This window comes from Oreochromis niloticus, linkage group LG17 (genome assembly GCF_001858045.2).
Source record: "Oreochromis niloticus isolate F11D_XX linkage group LG17, O_niloticus_UMD_NMBU, whole genome shotgun sequence".
NCBI lineage: Eukaryota > Metazoa > Chordata > Actinopteri > Cichliformes > Cichlidae > Oreochromis > Oreochromis niloticus.
Window position 1 is genome coordinate 22,002,820 of NC_031981.2, and position 23,167 is coordinate 22,025,986.

The following is a 23,167-nucleotide window of genomic DNA, read 5'->3' on the forward strand; positions in this document are numbered from 1 at the left end:
GGCATTCTTATTCTTTAAGGTATGGTGCTGTGTTTTCTGGAAATAAGTTGAGTATTTCAACACCATGAATAAAAACCTGTGACTTTTTATCAACTCAAAAATTAGTGGAAAGTCTGACCATTGTCCCTGTAAACCAGCTCGAGGTGCAGAAAGTTGATGTTCATCCAGTCGATGACTCGAAGCAAAGGTGATGAGTCCCAGTCTGACTTTTCACCAGCATGACGTCGCCCTTAGAAAATGGACCACACAGGCTGAGAAGAAGAATGTCAGACATCTTTCACCCACTGGTGGAAAATCATGAGGAGCATGAATGAGTGGATGTATGTGTTTTTACTTAATAGTCAGGATGTCCCTCAGCCAATTGGGAGGTGGAAAGAAGATTCTGCTTCTTTAACTGATGAAAATCCCCCCAAACTGGAGACTGGAGCTCCATATGTAGTTCATACACACCTCCCTGATTTGACTGCAGTAAGAAAAAAATGTTTAAAAAAAACATAGGCCAGCTTTTGATGAGTAAATATGAACTGGATACATTTTTTAGTATATTGGACTTTTTTAATTGCCAGTTTCTCAGCAGACTATAACTTAAAAATGTGTCTACTGCTTTCTATGTCAAGCCGAAGTAAGGAAGTGACGTTTACACTCTGAGTTCCTTGCTGCAACTCTTTTGCTCACAGCATCAAGAGTAAGCAGCATTAGCTAAAATTAGCTCAGAAAATCTTTAACTTCACCAAAAAAACCCAACACAAACTGCACATAAGTACAAAGGTAAACACTGAACGGATTTCAATAGAAAGTGAGCCTAAGAGAGTAAGCTAAACTAGGCTAATTCATTTAAAAATGATGAATTTGTTTTAGATGTTTATTCAGATGCTGGTTCTATACATTATTGAAGTTATCTATATATTTAATACTCTTTATCAAATTCTAATTTCATGTCATTCAGTCTTTATACAGGACAGTAAGTACAGCTTAGACTAGGGGTTTACACTTACACTTACTTTCCACTGTAACAGCAAACATGGGGGAGGGTTAGCCAGCTAGCTTAACTTAGCTATACACCATATATCTGATACTGGTATCTTCATAACGTCCAAGGAACTTTGCTGTCATCATACTGATACTCAGAGACAGCAAATATGCTCCCCTCTCAGATGCTGGACAGCATACATGACATACAGAATATGCAGTAAGGGAACATGACAGAGCAGGACAGTTGCTGACTCTCAGGTTCATATGCTCAATGCGGGCTAATGTGAGCAACAGACTGATGAGTACAGTTGACTTAACAGCAGCAGGAGTGATTAATGATGTTTTTCCTGAGGTTAGGCTGAGTGCCTTCAAATACAGATCTACAGACTGGAAGCTTGAAGCTTCAGTTTTTCTCAATACTGTAGATTCCCTACGAGTTTTTCATTCCTTCTTGAGTTGCTAACATCAAACTAATTCACAGCTGCTGGATCTTCTTCTCTCTGCAAGAATTTTTAATGTTGGCTGCCAGGACCCAGGCCCCACAAACTGAATGAAAACACAATAGCGTGCCCTTCATCTCAGGGCCCTCTGCAGTCCGCCGCTGTCGTGGTGATGATGTGTGGACACGGCAGGGTGAAGTGAAGAGTTGTGTGGAAAAAGGAGGTAAGATGCTGGAGGGGGGAGAAGCATGAATACACTTTTGAGAGGTTTTCATAATGGCTGCAGTGATTCAGAGCTAAATTAAGCTCAGGGAAGCCAGCCCCAGCTTCAGGGCGGGGCCTTGCATTCTCATAAGTGGTATTATTTAGCCGATGATGTCAGTAAATTGGCGAGTCGCTGGTGGCCTCGCTTGTTCCAAATTGACATAGGAGAACAGTAAATACATTGATGCATGGAGTCTCACAGAGCGGCTTAGTGAGCCAAGAGCTGTAGTCCTGATCTGTGAATCACATCCCGAAACATTTCCCCACTTTACTGCTTCAGCTCTGCAGCATCTACTGTCCACAGAAACAACAGCTCATTCAGCTTCCTGTTACATTGCCTCGCAGGTCTGCACACAGCCACACTTTTTCACATAACAGTTTAAGCTTCTTTTGAGGATAAATGGAATTAATGTAAATATAATCCAGCACCAATTTAGTTTTCTATCATTAAAGGAATGTGGGCCTATTTTAGTTTTCTGTATTTTCAGTCACATATATATACTTTTTCATATTAAATACCACCAATACAGTTATCAGCTAACAGTAAAATGGGAATAAAATATTTTTTCTGCTTCTCCAAAGTGAAATGGATGGGATAATGGTAAAATATTAAAGCATAAAGAACAAGTCCATTATTTTGGTATTTAAACAGTGTGTCTATGAGTATGGGTCTAGATAGGTGTAACATTTTTGAAAGACTATAATATAATAATATTAATAATAACAACTAGATTGTATAATTTCTCGATTAATTGCAATAGGATTGTTGCTACTACCAGAACTGCGCTGTTGCTTGCTTGTAGGTTGACAGGTTACATTGTACAAGTTAGAATACATAAATAGGCTTTTATTTTGTAAATCTAGCATGTTAAAGCAGTGGTTCTCAAACTTTTTATGACACTTCTGAGTTAATGTCCCCTCATCCTGCATTTTTATAAGCAATAAACATAAAAAAGAACACCAGTTTAATTTTACTCATTTCAATTTCAATTTCAATTTCAATTTTATTTCTATAGCACATTTAAAAGTCACGAGTACAACAAAGTGCTTCACAGATGAGCCGCATTTGCGGGTTACAGCAATAAAAGAGCAGAAAATACAATTGACAGCAAAGAAATACAGTTATAGAATGGTGACGTGACAGCAAGCATGAACCAGGGAGAGGTTAAAACTAGGTTGTTTGGAAGGCAAGCTTAAACAGATGGGTTTTTAACCGTGATTTGAAGGATTGGATAGATTCCGACGCACGGACATCAAACGGCAAGCTGTTCCAGAGTTTTGGTGCGGCAAAAGCAAAAGCACGATCCCCCTTAGTCTTCAGTCGAGACATTGGTTGCATTAAGAGCCCCTGGTTAGAGGATCTGAGTGCTCTCGTGCTTAGAATAATTTGATTGGCAAACTAATGAGAGAGGATGAGAGGAAATACTGTCAGCATTACAAACTGTTAATATTGATATGAGACTAAAATGTAGTAATATTATTATTATCATTATTATTATTATTATTATCATTATTATCAGCTTATTGTGCCACTAACGTTGGTGTATTACCATTTTACTTCAAAAAAGCAGAGTTATAGTTACTGATACATAAAATTCATACTGACATTACTGAAATACATTTATACCAAGTACTTTGTTTTTACTTTGGTAGCTATATGGTAATTTCGTAATTGTTACCCTTTTTAGTTTCACCTCACCATTACAATGGTATTACTGTTCTAATATGTTCTAATATGCAGTGCCTATTATCCATAGGACTGACAGTGACTTTGATTTATTGTAGTTTTATTGAGCGTAAGCCTGGTCAGCTTTGATTTAACTTCACTGAAGCAGAGGTAAAGTGACGACAGAGGTTTCAATAAAAGTGACTGTCCAGCTGTTTCTCACAGAGGTCAGGTAAGTAAAAAGGTTCACTGTTTGTATTTCTTTGGTTGATTTAGCACCCAGCAGTTGGTCCGTCAGTCTCTGGACAGCAGCCACGCCAACCCCTTGAAGTTCGCAGGTGGACGAAGTTTCTCTTAGCACAATTCTTTGTTTGGTTGGCTCCCAATACCTCTCATACATTTCCCCAGCGTCAGATAAGCTAGTGCCAGGGAAAATGTAAAAGTAGGTCATATGTAGAGGCCCAACATTTCAGGGTTGGTTTCATTATTTGTATTTCTTGCCGTGTAAACAGGCGCCCAGCCGGGATCAGTGGGACATCAGGATGAGGAGCTCACAAAGAGATCGAGCCGGACGCATGCCAAGAGGTTAAGGGTCACCAGGGATATGATATACTTCAGTCACTGGGAGGAAGCATATGAAGACAGGAAAAGTGTTTAAACTTGACTGTGGTCATTTCGATGTCTTTATCACTAATTAGGCTGTAAGGATGATAGCTTTTTGCCTTCAGTGTGTTTACACAGCCTTTCCTGATTTTACTTAAAATCGTGGGTCTGATTGATTTCTCTTATTTTTCATTTTGAACTATATTCTTCTCTTTTTTTTACTGGATTTTTTAAAAATAATAATTAATGGGTGTTACCTTTTCTGCTCATTTCCAGAAAGAGAACCATCCTCTTAATTTCCACTTCCTTATTTTATTCTTAGAATCTAATATAGTAGTTTTGGATGATTCACACTTAAGAATAATCCTTATAAGAGGTTGTGGCGGGAGCAGTTTGAGCAGAAATGTTCAGACTTCCCTCTCTCCAGCCACCAACCATCTCCTCCAGAGAACCATAATCTCTCCTGGTTCTAACCCAGGGACATAAAACACTTCACCCAGGAGGCATCCTGTTCAGATGAGCCATTTCAATTGGCTCCTTTCAATGTGAGGGAGCAGCATCTCTATTCTGAACAACCTCTCTAAGGCTGAGCCCAGACTCCTTCAGAGGAAGTTCATTTCAATCTAATTCTTACCCACAGCTTGTGGCTGTAGGTGAGGATTGGAACCCAGATCAGCTATTAAATCACTGAGTTCTGTTGATAATGACAGACTGCTGCATCAGTCCATCTGCCAATTTCCTGATCGATTTTCCCTCTGCTCGTAAACAAGAGCCTAAGTGGACACGTCTCACTCTTCAAGCATCGTATCAGACTTTCATATGTTTATTCTCGTTACTACCACTTCACACTTGACTGTAAAGCGGTCTAACATAATCTGGAAATAAAAGAAAGAATGAGCACACCTCCTGCAAATACTAAAGGCATGAGGCCAGAAAGCTGCACCCCTTGGCTACCCTAGAAAGTTTGTCTATTGAAGTTATCAACAGAATCAGTGACAGTGGGCAGCCCAACATTGAGAACCAATTCTCCATTATTGTCTGCAATAGAGAGTAGATTCAGGGGTGGAAGGCTCCATACTTCCAAAGTACTCCCAACAGGACACCTCAAGGAACACCATCAGATCTTCTACTGAAATCACAAAGCACAAGCAGCCTGGTTGGGTGGGCAATTTTTCAGGGACCCTCAAGTAGTCATGAGAGGATAAAGAGCTACCCACCCTAATAAATCATCCTAATTGATATTTCTAAAATTACTATTGTTGCTTTTTAACCTCTAAACATCCATTCCAGGGTGGGTTACTGGTTGGGTTACTGTCTATCCCTTTTCTTTTTTATCTTTTTTTTTTTTAGTTTTTTCTATTTGTCGTGGGAAACACTGGAAAAACTATAATGACAAAATTTATTTAAACTCTTTAAAGTTTATGAAATGTGGCCAAAAAAACCCCTAACCAGTCACTGGTGGCCTGGTAGATGTTGAGAGGTTGAGTGTAAAAGAAGGGGGGAAAAGGTCAGGTAAGATGTACTTAAATATCTTTTCCTTTGTGGTAGAGTGTATTTTCCTGTTTAAATTCCCTCCAGTGAATTTTAACCTGCCATACCTTTCAAATAATAAAAGTACATGAGGATGAATGTTTGGAGAATTAGTGCTGCAGAGGGAAAACTCACTCTTGGCCGACGTGCACATGAACATGAAATTGGATTATAGTGGAATACCTTCAGCCAATATTTTTCCTTTCTACTAAATTACCCTCAGCCGCTGCACAGTTCAACAACCAGATCTCAGATAAGGCCACAGAGTGATGCTGCACAACGCTTTTTGGGAATCTGAGGCACCAGTTTTCTGATTTTTGCACAAATGTGTCTTTGAGTCCAAAGTGCATGGGAACCATTACAGAGAAACGTATACAGAGCAAACATACAGAGCAGGGTGTAAATTGTCAGCTGGCTGCAGCTCTAAGTAATCAGACGGGAACTCTGGAGCCGGCGTGATCCGATACCTGAGTAATTTCGCTCTTCTCTATGTGTAATAATCCATTTCACGGTTTATGTTTTAAGTGGAGAATTAAGTAATTCTTTGCTTTCTCGCTGTTTGTTCAGCAGTTCTGGGGTCAGCGCTGCTGCGTGTGGTCATTTTCTCCACAGTTTATAATACTCCCCGTATAAATCGCCTCCTTTGAAGCCTCCTTTTCCTTCCACAGAGGAACATTTCTCTGTATCCGGTTTATGAAGCAGCTTTTGAACAAACTCTCATGTTTTTTCAGAGCAGGATTGGAGCGAGATCTCTGCTTGTGTCATGTAAACTTGGACCTTTGCTGGGAGGTTGTCAAAGGAGGAAGAGGGAGTCAGCCTTTTCCTCGAGGGCCAAGGCAAACATTTCCTTTATTGAGGAACAGTATCTGCTGATGTGAGTCCTGTTAGTTGCTCTCCTATAAAGAGCCACTGTTTCAATAAAAGAGGTATTGATGCAGGAACCTAAACCACCAACTTGGAGGGTTTCAGTCTTTTGTGGTACTCATAATTAATCATTGAAATGCATAAAAAAAAAAAATTAAACAGGGAAACCACCCAAAATTCGTCCTCGACAGGGTTTACAGCTGAAGAAAAATGCTGTTTGTGTTCACGTCCAAGCCTCCACATTCTAAAGCGAAGGGACTGTCAGTCTTTTAACAGCCTGGAGCTTATTTTGTAGTTCTGGCCTTTATTCCTATTGGTTGTGCTTGCATTGCACTCATCAACTTTAGAGCTGAGATCTAAAGTTGGTAATGTGATTTACTTTCTCAGAAGTCTCCAAGACGGAACGGTTAACAACTCCCACAACTCCCACTGACTAAGGCTGGATATAAATGGGATATTATTGCTAAATGCAAACGTAATCATTTTGGTTTTACAGTTAAATTTAGCTTAGAAAGGCTTCTGTTTTAAATCTAAGCCTCACATTTCATTTTCCAAGCCAGAGCTCAGTTCAGGTTGTCAGCTACTGACAGGTTTTTACTGGCTATCCACCCCCAGGTTAGTGATTTATATACTGTAAACCTGAGTAATGACAACAAAGTTGACTTGGACATGATCATTACATACAGTGCTGTGCAAAGGTCCATACTGGTTATAGGGTGACAGACTTGTGTTTTTTAAGTCCTTTTAAGGGACAGTTCATCAGCAGGTTTTTCAAAGTTTTTCTTTGGACATTGGCTGCTTTTTCACTAATTTTCAGTCCAGTCCTTGAACCTGACCATTTCCTGAGAAATTATTTTGTTTGTTAAGCAGTTAGCCTGAAAACCTAGTATGTCTCAGCTTGATGCTTGTCCTTAGAAAATCTGAGGAAACTGGACACTTGGAGGGCAACAGAAGAAGTATATGGCCTAAAAATCTATCTACAGCATATGAACAGTATATGAAAGTCATATCTTTAAGTAAGAGGAAGAAATCCAGCAAATACCAGACACAAGACCTGATAGATGCATCTTCTGCTCACTGAAGCCTCATCAGAAATGGCCTCACTGGAAGGGAAGCTGTTGAGAGGCCATTTTTAAAGAAAGGAAACATAGAGGAGACGTCCAACAGTGAGAGTCTACAGTCATCTGTGAAACATGGTGGAGGCTCTGTCATGGATTGGGCTGCCTTTCAGCCAGTGGTGCTGGAGATCTTTGCCAAAGTTGATGAATTGTGAACTCAGAAAACCACCATCAGAGTTTAAGCTAGCATACAGTCAAAGGGTCTAAGTGGCTTTATTTTCCAGCATGACAATGATCAAAAGGCAGAAACATGCAAAGAAGAGCTTTGAATGTCCTCCAAGAAGTCTGGAAAACTATTCCTGAAGAATATTTAAAGAAATTACAAGAAAGTTCCCTCGGAGAGTTCAGCCTGTGCTAACAAATAAAAGTGCTTGTACAAAAGCTCATTAGAATTGTGCAAACTTTGCTTTTGCCTTATATTCTGTATTTTTGTTTGCAACTATTTCCTGTTATCCTAGCATAATATAAATAAATCAGAGATGGCTCAAGTTCAATCTTTTATGCAATGTTTATTTTTTTTAAGTTTTTATACTGCACTGTATAGATTTAATATCTGAACATGCTCACTGGACACTAATGTGCAGTAACAAATGCACCTTTACTTGTTGTCTGACTGATTAAAATCTACACTGTCAGAAAAACAGCACAACAATGGACCTTACAGAAGATGCAAATTAGTGGTATTAAGGTATGAAGTCATTTTTTATTTTGTCGAGTCCGCAGCTCTCGCTGGCCCTCGAGGAGTAAATTAAACAAATGTAAAGGATAAATGAGAGGGAGTGGCAGCTTCTTAAAATCCTTCCCTCCTTAAAGCATTAGCGGGATCTCAGCTGTGTCATCACTTTCTGCTAAAGCTCCTCTGCTCCCTCCTTCTCTCAGCTCAGCTCCGTTTCACCGTCAGAGTCAATCGAAGCACCTGGAACCGCTTCAAGGACTCCGGGGTGGTTCTCCAAAACCAACAAACAACCCAGCTCTTAGGTGAGCAGTCCAAGTGTTCATCAGTCTGATAGGTTAAGGACATCTTACACCATGGCCCACACCCAGATCTTCTCTGAGCGGCTTTCCTTTGGACTGCAGACCCTCCCTATGTTGTCCAAATTGGCTGCTTTTAAACTGCAGAGAGTGAGGGAGACATCACTAACCACTTCACAAACCTGTTGGCAAGTGTAATGTTGGAAAATTAAACTTTATTAAACAAATTATCAGAATTTCTGAGAAGTTGTGTTCAGGAAAAGGGCATGTTCAGTGTAGGCAGCCTCCTGTTTTTACCGAGGCACTGAATCATCATCTCTATCTGAGCTGGTGTTAGCTGACACCAGAAAACCTTCTTCTTGAAGGTTTCTTGAAATCCAAGAAGTTCACTCAGCAAAACTGGATTTCAGACTTCATGGGCAATTACTAGTACAGTAACATCACCGCAGTCAATTTATGGGTCAGATATTTGCATTAAAAATGTTTCAAAAGACTCCAACAGCAGGGCTCCAATTAGCTAAGGTGAAGCCAAGCTGACCGCTAGCAGCTACAGACATCTGCCAGTCAAAGAGGCCACATCTTTAATGATTCAATTTCCAATTCAATTCAATTTTATTTATACAGCGCCAAATCAAAACTGTCACCTCAAGGTGCTTTATATTGTAAGGTAGACCCTACAATAATACAGACAGAGAAAAACCCAACAATCACATGACCCCCTATGAGCAAGCGCTTTAGCAAAACTGGGAAGGAAAAACTCCCTTTTAACAGTAAGAAACCAGCAAAACCAGGCTCAGGTAGGGGCCGCCATCTGCCGAGATCAGTTGGGGTGAGAGAAAGAAGACAGCCTGAAAACTGAAGGCTCTGCCTCCCTTTCTACGTTTAAATGCTCTAGGAACAACAAGTAAGCCTGCAGTGCGAGAGCAAAGAGCTCTAATGGGGTGATATGGTACTATGAGGTCATTAAGATAAGATGGGGCCTGGTTATTCAACACCTTGTATGTGAGGAGCAGGATTTTGAATCCAATTCTTTAACAAGGAGCCAATATAGGAAAAATATGCTCTCTCATTTTTTAGTCCCTGTCAGTATTCTTGCTGTAGTTTTTTGGACTAACTAAAGGCTTTTCGGGGAGTTTTTAAGACATCCATACGGTTGTTATGAAAGAGGAAATTATCTTTAGAGACCAAGACAGTTTCTGTACCAGGCCGTAAATGTTTATTTTTGCTATAAAGTTGGCCATTTTAACATGGGAGTCTATGGGGACTGACTCAGTGCTGGAGCCTCTGCAGGAAGTTAGAGGAACTGCAGTTGCGTTCAATAATCACCCTAAACTGTAAATGATTTAATTTTCAGCCACCTCTGACCCTCCTGCTGCTGCTGCCTTTGTGTGGAGGGATTGAGTCAGGCTGGAAATGTATTGGATACTATGTGCCTTGCTATGGCTCAGTCCTCAAATCATTACCTCTTCTTTGTGATTGAGCATCTGTTTCTGGCTGAACTGCTTGTGGCTTCAGTACAATGATGAGGAGGCCTCTGCCAGTCAGCTGGCTGCTCACTTATGCAAATCTGAGAAGCTGACGAGCATTCCTGAGCATCAAATACCCCGAAACCTAACTCTGCCCGGTCACAGAGTGATGGGGCAGTTAATAACTGTGCAGCGTTTTTACAGCATGAGGAGGGGGAAGTCTGGGAGATGGACTGTGGCGGCACAGACACTCCGTGGTTTGGGGTAGAAAATCATTTTATATTGCTGGTTAACCACAGCATGAACACGAAACATGTACAATCTACTGAGGGTAAACACAACTGAGTGTATTCCTGACGGGAAAGTAACCGCCGGGTGAATTACAGGAGGCAGCACAACTCAGTGTGACGGATGATGACGGTGTCAGAGCGCTAACACTCAGTTAGCTGCAGGTCTGTAATGAGCTGTGGACGGATGGGGAAACAGGTGGTTTAGGTCGGCGGGGGTCTGGGTCTAAATCTGAATGGCCACAAGGCGATTAAACAGCCCGCCACATGTTTTAGGCATGAAAAACACTCAGCTTTGAATAATAATTCATGTCTCCTGTGGTTTTCCACCAAAAACGTACAATTACCACGTTAGAGATTTCTATAATTATATTGGTTTAAGAACCAGAAGCCAAAAAAGGTTAAGAATCACTATGAAAGCCCAGAATGATGTTCCTGAGGGCTGAATGAGGCCACAAAAGGGCCTCAGGGAGATGATCTGATCCATCAGGACACTAAATATTCAGTTTGTGCATTTTTGATTCAGCAGAGAAAGCAAAAACAAGTAAAGAAAGTAACAGCTTTGCTCTTTATGTTGATAAATTTAAACACTCTCCGTAATCAAAGTGGCAACAGACGTGAGCAGTCTCAATTTTATCGTTCTCTGGAACTCTAACGGGACCATAATCTGCAAACTAAATATTATGTTTTACTGATTCAGACCTTAAACCAGCAACTGAGACTATAAACACATCAGGATGGAGTTTACTGTTTACAGAGATCACAAATTTCCTCACAGATTTCTATATAAACTGGCTCGACCTGCTGGACATTTTTTAAGTGTATCAGACTCAAACACCGCATCCATCTTTACACTGACTTTGTCCGCTACAGCAGAACATCTCTAATGATTTTAATATGGATTCATGTGGCAGATGTGCGGATTGCTAATTCATGTTGTTTGGTGGAAACCTCGGGCAGTTTGAAACTCTTCTCAGTGAGCGTGACGACAACTTAATGAGCCGTTTACTGCTCTGTGCCGCCCACGGCTTTTCATCTCACCCTAAAATAGAGAGCCACTTGACACGTTGAGACTCCAGACGATACGGAGTGTGAGTGCTGGGTCATTATCCTCACAGTACCCTCGCTGCTGTGCGTTGAGAGTGTAGACTGATGTCTGTATGATGAGCAGGGGTGATAAGGTCACAGAGTTCTCAGAGCTGGAGCTGTGGTCTTTGTAATAAACCTGAAATCAAATATTCGGCCTTGCACCTCCACTGATCAGTGTAATCAAACAGATGTGTAGGTGTGACCAGCTGTCAGCAGCTGGAGAGGACGCTGCTGTGTAAATACCCCGAGGTGTGGAGAGTGCAGGAGCTGGGAGGAAGCCAGGAACTAGATGTGCTGATTCGTGGCTCTTGGTCCCGGAGGGCAGGGCCGCCAGTCTGGAGCACATTAGAGGAGCTAAGCCCCCTAAAGCCAGCTGATCGCTGCCTGCAGCTCCCTTCCCAGGACTGGAAGATGGAGCATCACAGAACAGACAGATCAACCTGAAAACCTCGCTGTAGCCCCTGAAGTCCTGCCTCCCGAACATAAACACACACGCTCCCACCTTCCAGGCACACCTGCAGGAATACGGGGCTGAAATCTCCAGGTTCAAATCATAGCCAGCGACTGAAACTCGCTTTTTATGCAGAGTTTCAGAGTGTAAGTTATCAATGACTTCAGCTGAGGATTTTCATCCACTTCACACCGCTGTTATTTTGTCTGATGATTAAATCTTCTTTTTATTCACTTTAGCTGACATTATGCTTCATCCCACCCAGAGAAGCAGAGCTTCATGAGCTCACTGTAACACAGCACATTCCCACGGTAGCACTGGCAGCTATTGTCAACAGGTTGGGGGATTGGACGTAAACCCTGCTCTCTTTGTTGTAGCGCTGGTATGCGCTGACATCTGGATCAGCACACCCAGCTGCAGAGGCAGGGTGGAATGGGGGGGGGCACTGCTCGCCTCCCACGGGTCTTAAGACCAATAACAGACCTGAGCGGCCACAGGTGCACCGAGTCGTGCAGTGGGCCTCCATCAACAAATAAGGAGACAGGACACGACTGAAGAGAAAGGAGAAAGGACTCCACCTGATATGACTGAAGGTAAGGGCGATCCATCAAGCAACGCAGCTACACTGTAAAACAACCTCTACTACATGCAATCTAAGGAGCTTGGCTCAATGTGCTAAGCCACAGCTACATGCAGAGCATGTGTTCACTTAAAAATTGATGTTATTAACATGAAAGTAATAAATAATATATGTATGTCTGCAGTAAATTACAGGATCTCTTTCACTGCAAGAGATTTAGAGAACAAAAGTTAGGTACTTGAATCATTTTTCAGCATGCTTACAACTTCATCACAAAACATGACATCAACCGTTTTCTCACTTTCACTCCTCTCCATCATTTTCCTCATGACCGCTCATACTGAGGCTGCTGGCTTGTGGTTGGCTCTGACCTCTGGATACCTTAAAGGTTCAGCTAGATGAGGATGACTAAAGTGTCTGATCAGGTACATTCTCGTGGTGATCTTTTCAATTCAATTCAATTCAATTTTATTTATACAGCGTCAAATCACAACAACAGTCACCTCAAGGCGTTTTTGTTGTCTTTTCATGGTTTATTTGGTGACTTTTATGCGTTCAGTCCCAGTGAGAAGTTTTTAACATCAGACATATATGAGGCTGACCAGCTGATCATGGGTCAGGGCCGAGAACAGAGGATCTAGCTTTGGTTCAGCTCGTTTTGCCCCTGTAAACTCCAAGGTCCTATATTGCTGTATTCATTAAATAAGCTATAATTGATTTAAAAAGCAGCTGATTGTGAGGGGGCTGGAGGAACTTTTGTTAGGTTTGATAGATATATATGTAACCAAAATGTCTTTAAAAACAATTTAAACTGAACATTTATTTGTCCCTGGGCTCTCTCTTTTAGAGTGTTTTTAGTGAGCTGTTACTGTAATATCATGCTACCTTATCCTGATTAAACAGGGTTAAAATTACTTTTTCTCTATTAATATATACATGTATTTCATAAAATCACTACTACTTATTAAAAGTAGCCAAAATTGATGGACCCACCTATTACCAGCTCTACAGCTGCCTTCTTCAAACTTCCAGAAGTTGGCCAATCAGAAGGGGAAAAAAATGGGATTTTTGAAGTATGACTCATGCAAAGCTTTTCTAGTGATGTAAAAACTATGGCGGAGAAATGTGTATTTGCAGATATCATGTTCATATTAAACTGACTCACACATCCTGTTTGCATGAAGACTTTAAATGCCATCAGGAATCACTGTTTTTGCTCCCAGCAGCCGCCGACTCTGTTCTTGATTCATACAAACATCTTTTCACACCACATCTTCATCAACAATCGGCCCCTCAGGGCCAAATTAGCACCCAGTGGCTCCGAACTTATTCGCTAAATAAATGCCTAGTGGCGGGCTGATAATTCAGAGCTAACGGATCCCTGTCCTCCTTCCACCGATTAACGCAGGAAGTCACTAAGAAAACATTCACATGCTGTCAACGTCTCAACAATCAGCACCAAGCAGCATTTCAGTGAGTGCAAGTGTCAGGATGGCGGGTCAGGTCAAACAGCGGGGACACTCAGGCTTTAGGGTGTCGTTTCATGTCTGGAGGTGAAGATGATCACAGCAGCTATCTGTTGAGAAGTGACTTTAATGCCACTTCAAATTAGCTCATCTCTATCTCCAGCTGGTTAATTAACAAAGCATTTGTTCGTGACCTGCTGACTGGTGTCAGAGCCAACATGACGAGACAAAGAGCTGTAATGACTTAAAGTTCATCAAACACATTTCAGCCTATAATGCTCCTCAGTCTGTTCTTCTTATGAATTCACTTTTAAACAATGAACACACTGTTCTTCAAACACAAAGTCCTTCATTGCTTCGTAACTTTATTTCATGTTATAAATGGGTTTTTTTAATTGGAAAACAGAACAGATTCTACTGCAGAGACGGGCAGTAACACGTTACTGTAATCCGATTACTTTTTTCAAGTAATGAGTAAAGTAAGGGATTACTATTGCAAAATGTATTTAGATTACTGTTACTTTCCCGTAAGTACTGCATTACTAAACCGTGATTTTGTCTGTGAGAGTGTCTCATGACAATGGTGTACGAGCATGCGACATCCGTGGCAGCAATAGACGTGTGTAGATCAACAATGGATAATCTGGAGTGTGGGAGAGAGTACCACCATGCAGAGTTTAAAGCTTGCAATTTCTTACATTACTTTGAGTTTGATTCTGTAAAAGGGCCAAAAACATTAGCATCCACTGTACACTCTGCGTGGGAAGAAAACATATTTTTACAGCAAAAAATTAAACTTCAAATCTGAGCAAGCACCTAGCACGCTGCCAAGGGAATGTGAAATCCCCCACTGAAATGACCGCTGCTGCTACCACATCCACTTCCACCGAGCAAACCTCCGAAGACCCCACTTCTGCTAAACAAGTTTTAAGAAGGACATGACTTATTTCAAGTATTTATTAGATTTCGCATCTTATAACAACATCCATCCATCCATCCATCTTCATCCGCTTTATCCGAGGCCGGGTCGTGGGGGCAGCAGCCTAAGCAGAGAAGCCCAGACCTCCCTCTCCCCAGCCACCTCCTCCAGCTTATCCGGGGGAACACCAAGGCGTTCCCAGGCCAGCCGAGAGATATAATCTCTCCAGCGTGTCCTGGGTCTGCCCCGGGGCCTCCTCCCGGTGGGACATGCCCGGAACACCTCACCCAGGAGGCGCCCAGGAGGCATCCTTGTCAGATGCCCGAACCACCTCAACTGGCTCCTTTCGATGTGGAGGAGCAGCGGCTCTACTCTGAGCCCCTCCCGGATGGCCGAACTTCTCACCCTATCTCTAAGGGAGAGGCCAGCCACCCTTCGGAGGAAGCTCATTTCTGCCGCTTGTATCCGCGATCTCGTTCTTTCGGTCACTACCCACAGCTCGTGGCCATAGGTGAGGGTAGGGACGTAGATCGACCGGTAAATTGAGAGCTTCGCTTTTACACTCAGCTCCCTCTTCACCACGACGGACCGGTGCAGCGTCCGCATCACTGCAGCCGCAGCACCAATCTGTCTGTCGATCTCCGGCTCCCTTCTCCCATCACTCGCGAACAAGACCCCGAGATACTTGAACTCCTCCACTTATAACAACAAACAAACAAAAGAACAAACAAAAACAAGAAGAAAAAAACAATGAGGTTTTAACATCTGTTGCATGTCAGGTAGACATGTAGGTGCAAAAATTGTCCTATCGTTTCACTGAAGTTTCAGTCACATGATGTAACCTTCCCAACATCTTTTTGCAGGCAACGTTCCCAATCATTCTTTCTTTCCACATTTTAAGTGTTGGAGTATGGGAGTCCTTCCAGTATTCCAAAATGACACGGGCACATGCTACCAATGCAGCGCTTAACACTCTAAACTGGTGTTTATTTAACTGTGGCACCTCTCGCTTGTCTCCTAGTAGACATAATTTAGGTGATCTGGGCATGTTACAAGGTATCCATCCCTGCATATAATTCAATACACTGTTACAAACTGGAAAAACCAGCGGGCAGTCCCAGAGGGCATGTATCAAAGTACCTTTGGCTTGTTGGCATTTCCAACACAAGTCCTCTCTACCAACACATTCTATACAGCCTTGAAGGAGTATAATAATATCAAGAATTTTGTACTGAATAAATTTCCCTCTGGCTTCCCTAATGTATAATCTATTATTCAACAATATAGAATCCCATGTATCTTCATACATTGTACACCCTAGATCCCTTTCCCATATTGTTTTCAGGCTCTTATTTATATTATTTATATTTATTTTTAATTCTTTTTTAATTTATTATTTAAACTTTGCTAGCCAGAGAGAGGCGCTGAAAGGCTGCTCCAACAGAACCTTATTGTTTCCGAGGAAAACACGAACACCATGTGCAGTCGAGTCTTAATAGCTTACTTACATCTGGGCTCATCAGGCACTCTTTTTGGCAGCAGTGTTTTTTTTCATGTTGTCCAACCATCTGCTCGGTAACCACTTGCACTTTTTGACTCCCCTTTTTCTCCCTCCTCACACTCACAGACACATAACGGGTATGGCAGTCCATTCTCCCTGCAGCACGGACTACACCGCCCATGATGCTACATTCTTTAGGGCTATGCCTGTAACACTCTGCTCATATTGCCTTCATATTAAAATATTTTTTGAATAATAATTTTTAAGGCAAGGCAAGGCAAGGCAAGTTTATTTATATAGCACAATTCAACAACAAGGTGATTCAAAGTGCTTTACAGAGACATTAAAAACAAAATAGATAAAAAGCATGATTTAAAATTGATTAAGACAAGCAAACAAACAAACAAACAAACAAAACAGTATATAAAATCAAAAATCAAAACAGTATATAAAATCAAAAATCAAAACAGTAGATAAAATCAGAACAGTAGATAAAATCAGTAGTTAAAATGTAAGTTTTGGAATTTAAGCTTAAAAGTGTGGATTTGGTGCTTTATTCAAAAGCAGCTGAGAACAGGTGAGTCTTCAACCTGGATTTAAATAAACTGAGTGTTTCAGCTGATCTGAGGCTTTCTGGGAGTTTGTTCCAGATATAAGGAGCATAAAAGCTGAATGCAGCTTCTCCGTGTCTGGTTCTGACTCTGGGAACTGATAAAAGACCAGATCCAGATGACCTGAGAGATCTGGAAGGTTCATACTGGGTCAGGAGGTCACTGATGTATTTTGGTCCTAAACCATTCAGAGCTTTATAGACTAGCATCAGAACTTTAAAGTCTATCCTCTGACGGACAGGCAGCCAGTGTAAAGACCTCAGAGCTGGACTGATGTGGTCCACTTTTTTGGTCTTAGTGAGGACTCTAGCAGCAGAGTTCTGAATGAGCTGTAGTTGTCTGACTGATTTTTTAGGTAGACCTGTAAAGATGCTGTTACAGTAATCAAGCCTACTAAAGATGAATGCATGGACTAGTTTTTCCAGGTCCTGTTGAGACATCAGATCTTTTATCCTTGAAATATTCTTGAGGTGATAGTAAGCTGATTTTGTTATTGTCTTAATGTGTTTTTCTAAGTTTAGGTCTGCATCCATCACTACACCCAAATTTCTTGCCTGGTTTGTGGTTTTTAGGTGTATAGATTGAAGTTCTCTGGTGACCTGTAATCGTTTTTCTTTGGCTCCAAAGACTATTACTTCAGTTTTGTTTTTGTTTAGCTGGAGAAAATTGTGGCACAGCCAGTCATTAATTTCCTCAATGCATTTACAAAGAGCCTGTACAGGGCCTCGGTCTCCTGGTGACATTGTGATATATATTTGTGTGTCATCTGCATAGCTATGATAGTTTATTTTGTTGTTCTTTATAATCTGTGCCAGTGGGAGCATGTAAATGTTGAACAGAAGGGGTCCCAAAATGGAACCTTGGGGAACTCCACATGTGATACTTGTCTGCTCAGATGTGAAGTTACCTATTGATACAAAGTATTTCCTGTTTTCTAAGTATGTTTTGAACCAGTTTAGTACAGTTCCTGAAAGACCTGCCCAGTTCTCCAGTTGTTTGAGTAATATGTTGTGGTCAACTGTATCAAATGCTGCACTGAGATCCAGTAAAACTAAGACTGACATTGTTCCACTGTCTGTGTTCAGACATATGTCATTAAACACTTTGGTCAGAGCGGTTTCAGTGCTGTGGTTCTGTCTAAAACCTGACTGGAAGGCATCATAGCAGTTATTCTGTGTTAAGAAGTAATTGAGCTGTTGAGAAACTGCTTTTTCAATAATCTTACTTAAAAATAGGAGATTTGAGATCGGCCTGTAGTTATTCATTTGTGTCTTGTCAAGATTGTCCTTTTTCAGTATAGGTTTTATTACAGCAGTTTTTAGTGATTCTGGAAACACACCTGATATTAAAGAAAAGTTTACGATCTGTAACAGGTCTGACTCCAAAGTCTTTGAGACCTTTTTGAAAAAACTTGTTGGCAGGACATCTAAACAGCAACAGGAGGAGTTCAGTTGACCTAAGATGTCCTCCAGGTCTTTGCTGTTAATAGGGTGAAACTGTTTGATGGTGTTTAAACAGTTTTTCGGTGGACACAGTACATATCCTGGATCTGCTGTTGATGTACCAGTTGCTTGTCTAATCTTTTGGATTTTTTCTGTGAAGAATTTGGCAAAGTCATTGCAGGCCGTGGTCGAATGAAGTTCAGCTGCCACTGACACAGGAGGGTTTGTTAGCCTGTCAACTGTAGAAAATAAGACCCGAGCATTATGACTGTTTTTGGTGATGATGTCAGAGAAGTAGGACCTCCTTGCACTCCTCAGTTGTAAATTATAATTGTGAAGTTTCTCTTTATAGATGTCATAATGAACCTGGAGGTTTGTTTTTCTCCATCTGCGCTCAGCTTTCCTACACTCTCTTTTTTCATTTTTCACCAGTGTGGAGTTTCTCCATGGAGACTTCTTCCTTCCAGAGATAACCTTCACCTTAATGGGAGCAATAGTGTCCATTACATTATATTATATTATATTATTATTATTATTATTATTATTATTATTATTACATTATATAATATTTAAGAAATATTTCTTCACATCATTATGCTACCAATAATGATGCAAGTAGGCGTGAAATGGTGACAAGACCCCTGCATTTGAGTCTCTTATTGCATGTTTTGTTTGGGTTTCCACCGGCGTCGAATTACCAAAAATAGAGAGGGCACAGCCTAACATATGAAACAGGAAAAGACCGCCGTGTAATCCATTTATTTCAACAATTTGGCTGTATTCCGATTATCACCTTTTTAAATGGTAACTGTAACGGAATACAGTTACTCATATTTTGTAGTTTAAATACGTAACGCCGGTACATGTATTCCATTACTCCCCAACACTGCATGACAAGGACAAAATAGCCACAATGTTAGCAACTAAGCTAACTAAGGTTTTCCATCTAGTTACTTAGAAAGCAATTTGTTTGTGTTAGTATTTAAGCTACTGTAAATGCCAGCATAAACACAGTTTTATTCAACAAAACCCAACAGGATTTTGATCCTCAGGGGAAAACTGTATTCGAAAGCAGGAGGGCATTTAATTTGTTTAATTTTTTAAGATTAGCTAATGATAATGTAATTAGCTCATACAACATACTAGCTGTGTCCCAAAACCTAGGCCGCATCCTTCGGAGGACCCAGCCTTCGCGGTCTACGTGGGCCAGGTCCTTCGAAGACCGAGAAGGCCGGAAGTGCGAGGCTGTGAAATCGGACAGTCTAGCCTTCAGATTTGCGTCACCGCTGTCTCGGTGGAGTTTAATAAACTCAGCCATCTGATCTTACTATCTAAAATATAACAGGACACTGCCGTAAATTCTTGACCATCTCACACTTCTGTTTAATACGTTTTCTGTTTGACGTTTATTCAGCTGTGTGAAAACCCCAGAGGAACCCACCGGAGGGATTAATAAAGTTTTATTTAATCAAATCTTATCTAATAACTTTAATCTCAGCCAAACCGATTTACTCCCCAACAAATAAAACACTGAAAAAGGTAAACAATAACATTTTTAAGTTAGCTGAGTGACTTATATATCATGTTTAACCTGAGTAGCGAAAGACTGCGAGGGTCTGAAAACGATGAAGCTGAGAGTCCGCTGTTTTCGCCGGCTCGAGTGAACAGCGGACTAACCCCCGGCTAGCTATCGAGCGGGTGGGTAACAGACGTCTCCAAAAACATCAGAGCACTTTTGCAAATATGTGATGTCTTGATAAACCAAGCAGAGATTTGAAGTTTACACAGCTACTTTCTCACCTGAAAATATGTTAAAAGTTTATTTTGTGACCCAGAAAGATTAATAAGAGCAATATTAAAACTTAGTAGCGGCCGCCATTTTTGGAAAATGGAATTGGCTGGGCCGCGCTAGGAATTCTGGGATATGGTGGGCCACGAAGAATACACCCAACCCATCCCTCAAATCTGGGGAAAAGGCCAGATTCGGAGGAGTCTATGAATTGGGACAGCCTTCGTCGCGTCACTGTGATGTAGATCGCTCTACAAATGCGGCCTCAGGAGGATGCAGCCTACATCTTGATACACAGCTACTTGAGAATTCTTGAGAATTTTAGGATAAGGTCATTCATCCAGACCCATAGGGATAATGTGAAACCTTAGCTGAAACTTTTCAAATAACTATTAGCTAACAGTGTAGCTAACTGTATCTTTATTCTCTGAAAAATCTCAGTGGAAATGCTAGTTGTCTAGCTTTCTCAGCTAACATGATCCATGACACTAACTTGTATATACTTGTGTAAAACAGTATAGATTTCATCCATCATGTAATAATACAAAGCAAAGGCACAGAATTAATATTAACCTTGCATAAACAGTTTTTATAATGTGTTTCAGATAATCGCTGGTTATAAAGTAAAAATATAAAGAGTATATGCGTGTTTTGGACACTCGGAGACTGTCTGCAGTATTTATATATGCCAACTGATGTCTTGGAAACATAGTCCAGCTCCCACCCACGAGTGGTTTTGGTGAAGACAGGACATTATGAAAGCGCATTTCCTCTTTGAAGTGAGTGGAGCGGTCGTGTAGTGTGAACCAAACCACTGTTACTGTGCTCTCATAATCTCAGACTTACATAACCTGGCTGCTGCCTTCCAATGAGCTACAGTTAATTACAACAAATGACCCATTTCCCTGATTCCCTCTTCGAAGAGTCGTTTCTGCTGTCTGGGCTTACAGAGCAGGAAATACATGTTCAACTTCATTACTGAATTAAAAAATAAAAGCTTGATTATTCATGCATTAAAAGGTTTTTTCATCCTCTGCTTGGTTGACCATTAGATGGGCCTCAGGGAAAATGTCTCGCTGGCTTTATAAGTGTATTAATAATAATTCCTTGTGAACAGATACCTACAACCTTTCTCACTGGTTAAATTTCACTAGACCTCGAGGATCTTTATATGAACAAACTATATCACTGACATTTGACTGAAAATGAACCACAGCTGTATGTTTAAGACTGTTTAAGAGGCTCACACAGAGCCTGACATTTGGAAGTGAGTGGAAAACACTGGAACTCTTGGAAAAGAGGAAGCATGAAACTGGTTTGATACTCTCTTAGTTTTTCCTCAGTGATAAAGGGCATCATGCTGCCCATCAGTCTATCCAGCAACACCTGCCAGTTACCCTTTACTACAATGGAAAACTCTTAAAGCTTAAAATGTAGACGTTTATCTAATCTTAGGGGAAAAAATCTTTAGTCTTTGCTTCTGTGGGCAGGTATGGAAAGAAGAAATTTAAAACAAATGTGAAAGCTGGTCCAGATGTTGGGTCTGCATAGGACTCAGATCAAGGAAGGTGACCATAACTATATAGTAATTATTATACTGGAGTCACCACAGCAGACGGATTTGCATGTTTGCTTTGGCAGATTTTTTCCGGATGTTCTTCCTGATCCAAATTGTTTATTCTGGCTTGTTACCGGCACTAGCCATACACCATCCTTTGATGGCATCCTTCACATGGAAGGCAAATATGTTAAGCACTAAACTTAGAGCTAACAGGTTTCTCATATGACGTAATGAACACTTTGCTCAAAAGCTGTCAAACTGGATGTAATACACCCATGATGAGGAATTGGTGGTTTATATTCTCTGACTGGTTGGTGGGGTTGCCGTTTGCTGAAATCAGTCACAAAAAGATTGCTGCACTAAAAACCTATTTGAGATTGCTTTGCTAGCAGGATGCCACAGTTGCATTTGCTGACTTGTCTAAAAACGCTTGCTAACTACTTGCCTACTGGCAGTAAATTCTTGAAAAAGTGTGAAGAAAACCAGAAATGGAGACTGTTAACCTTCAAAGTAAAGGTTCTGCTTTCCCACCAAAGCCAACACATTTCAAAAGGGTTAACTTTTACTCTGAAGGCAAAGGATTTGGAACTTCTGGTTTGCGCTGCAATTTTCACAGTATCCTTAGCTTGTGAATGTTTGCAGACAAGTCAGCGCCTTTCATTAAAACTATGAACGACTGCAGCAATAAGTTAGTGACTAAAGTAATCACGATAAGGATGGTCATGGACCAGTATGTCGGTCTGTGAAAAAAGCTATTCACTTAACCCTGCACGGCATGGCAGACCACATGGTTAGTGGTCACATGACAGCAACACAACTAACTCAGGCTTGTAAACTTGCCCTTTTGATGTTACTCAATTTTTACTTTTTCTGTCACTCTCAGATGCCAAATAGGGGGAAGAATCAAAGTTGAAGCTTTAAAAATGAATAAAACAGATAGGATAGTTTATTGCTCCTGCAAGCGAAATTACTTTGTTACAGCAGCAGCATAAAGAATAAAGATAACAGAAGTATAATCTACAATAAGAGAGCAAAGCTTTTATTATTAAGATGAAGAAGAATAAAAGCTTTTAGTTCTACCATGGGGCTTTTTTCAGGTTTCAGCACCAGCTCTAGTGCATGAACATTAGAGGACGCAGAATTCAGTTTACCTGTCTGTAAGAGGATATTAATAAGCATTCACTCAGCAGTGAATGCAGCCTGATGCTGGTTAAACAAAATATTAACAGGAGCTGAGGCCATGTTTGCTGCTTCCAGCTGTTTGAGTTTATTAAATACCTGCAGCTTCATACGATCCATATGTGCATCTTCAAAGGAAACACATAACTTAATTTATTTCTCAGTTATTCCTGAAACAGAGACAAACTCTTAAGAATTATTTTGTTACCCTTTTGTTGCAAAATGTTGTGACTTGTTTTCTGGCTCATACTTAAAATGTTTCAGCTCAAATGTGCTCATACTTGCTTTTGTTCTGCATTTGATTATATTACAGAAGACCTATTTCCTCGCAGACATAAACTCTTTTTATGATGTCAAATAAAATGATGGCAATAACATTTTGATGTTCAGTTGGAGA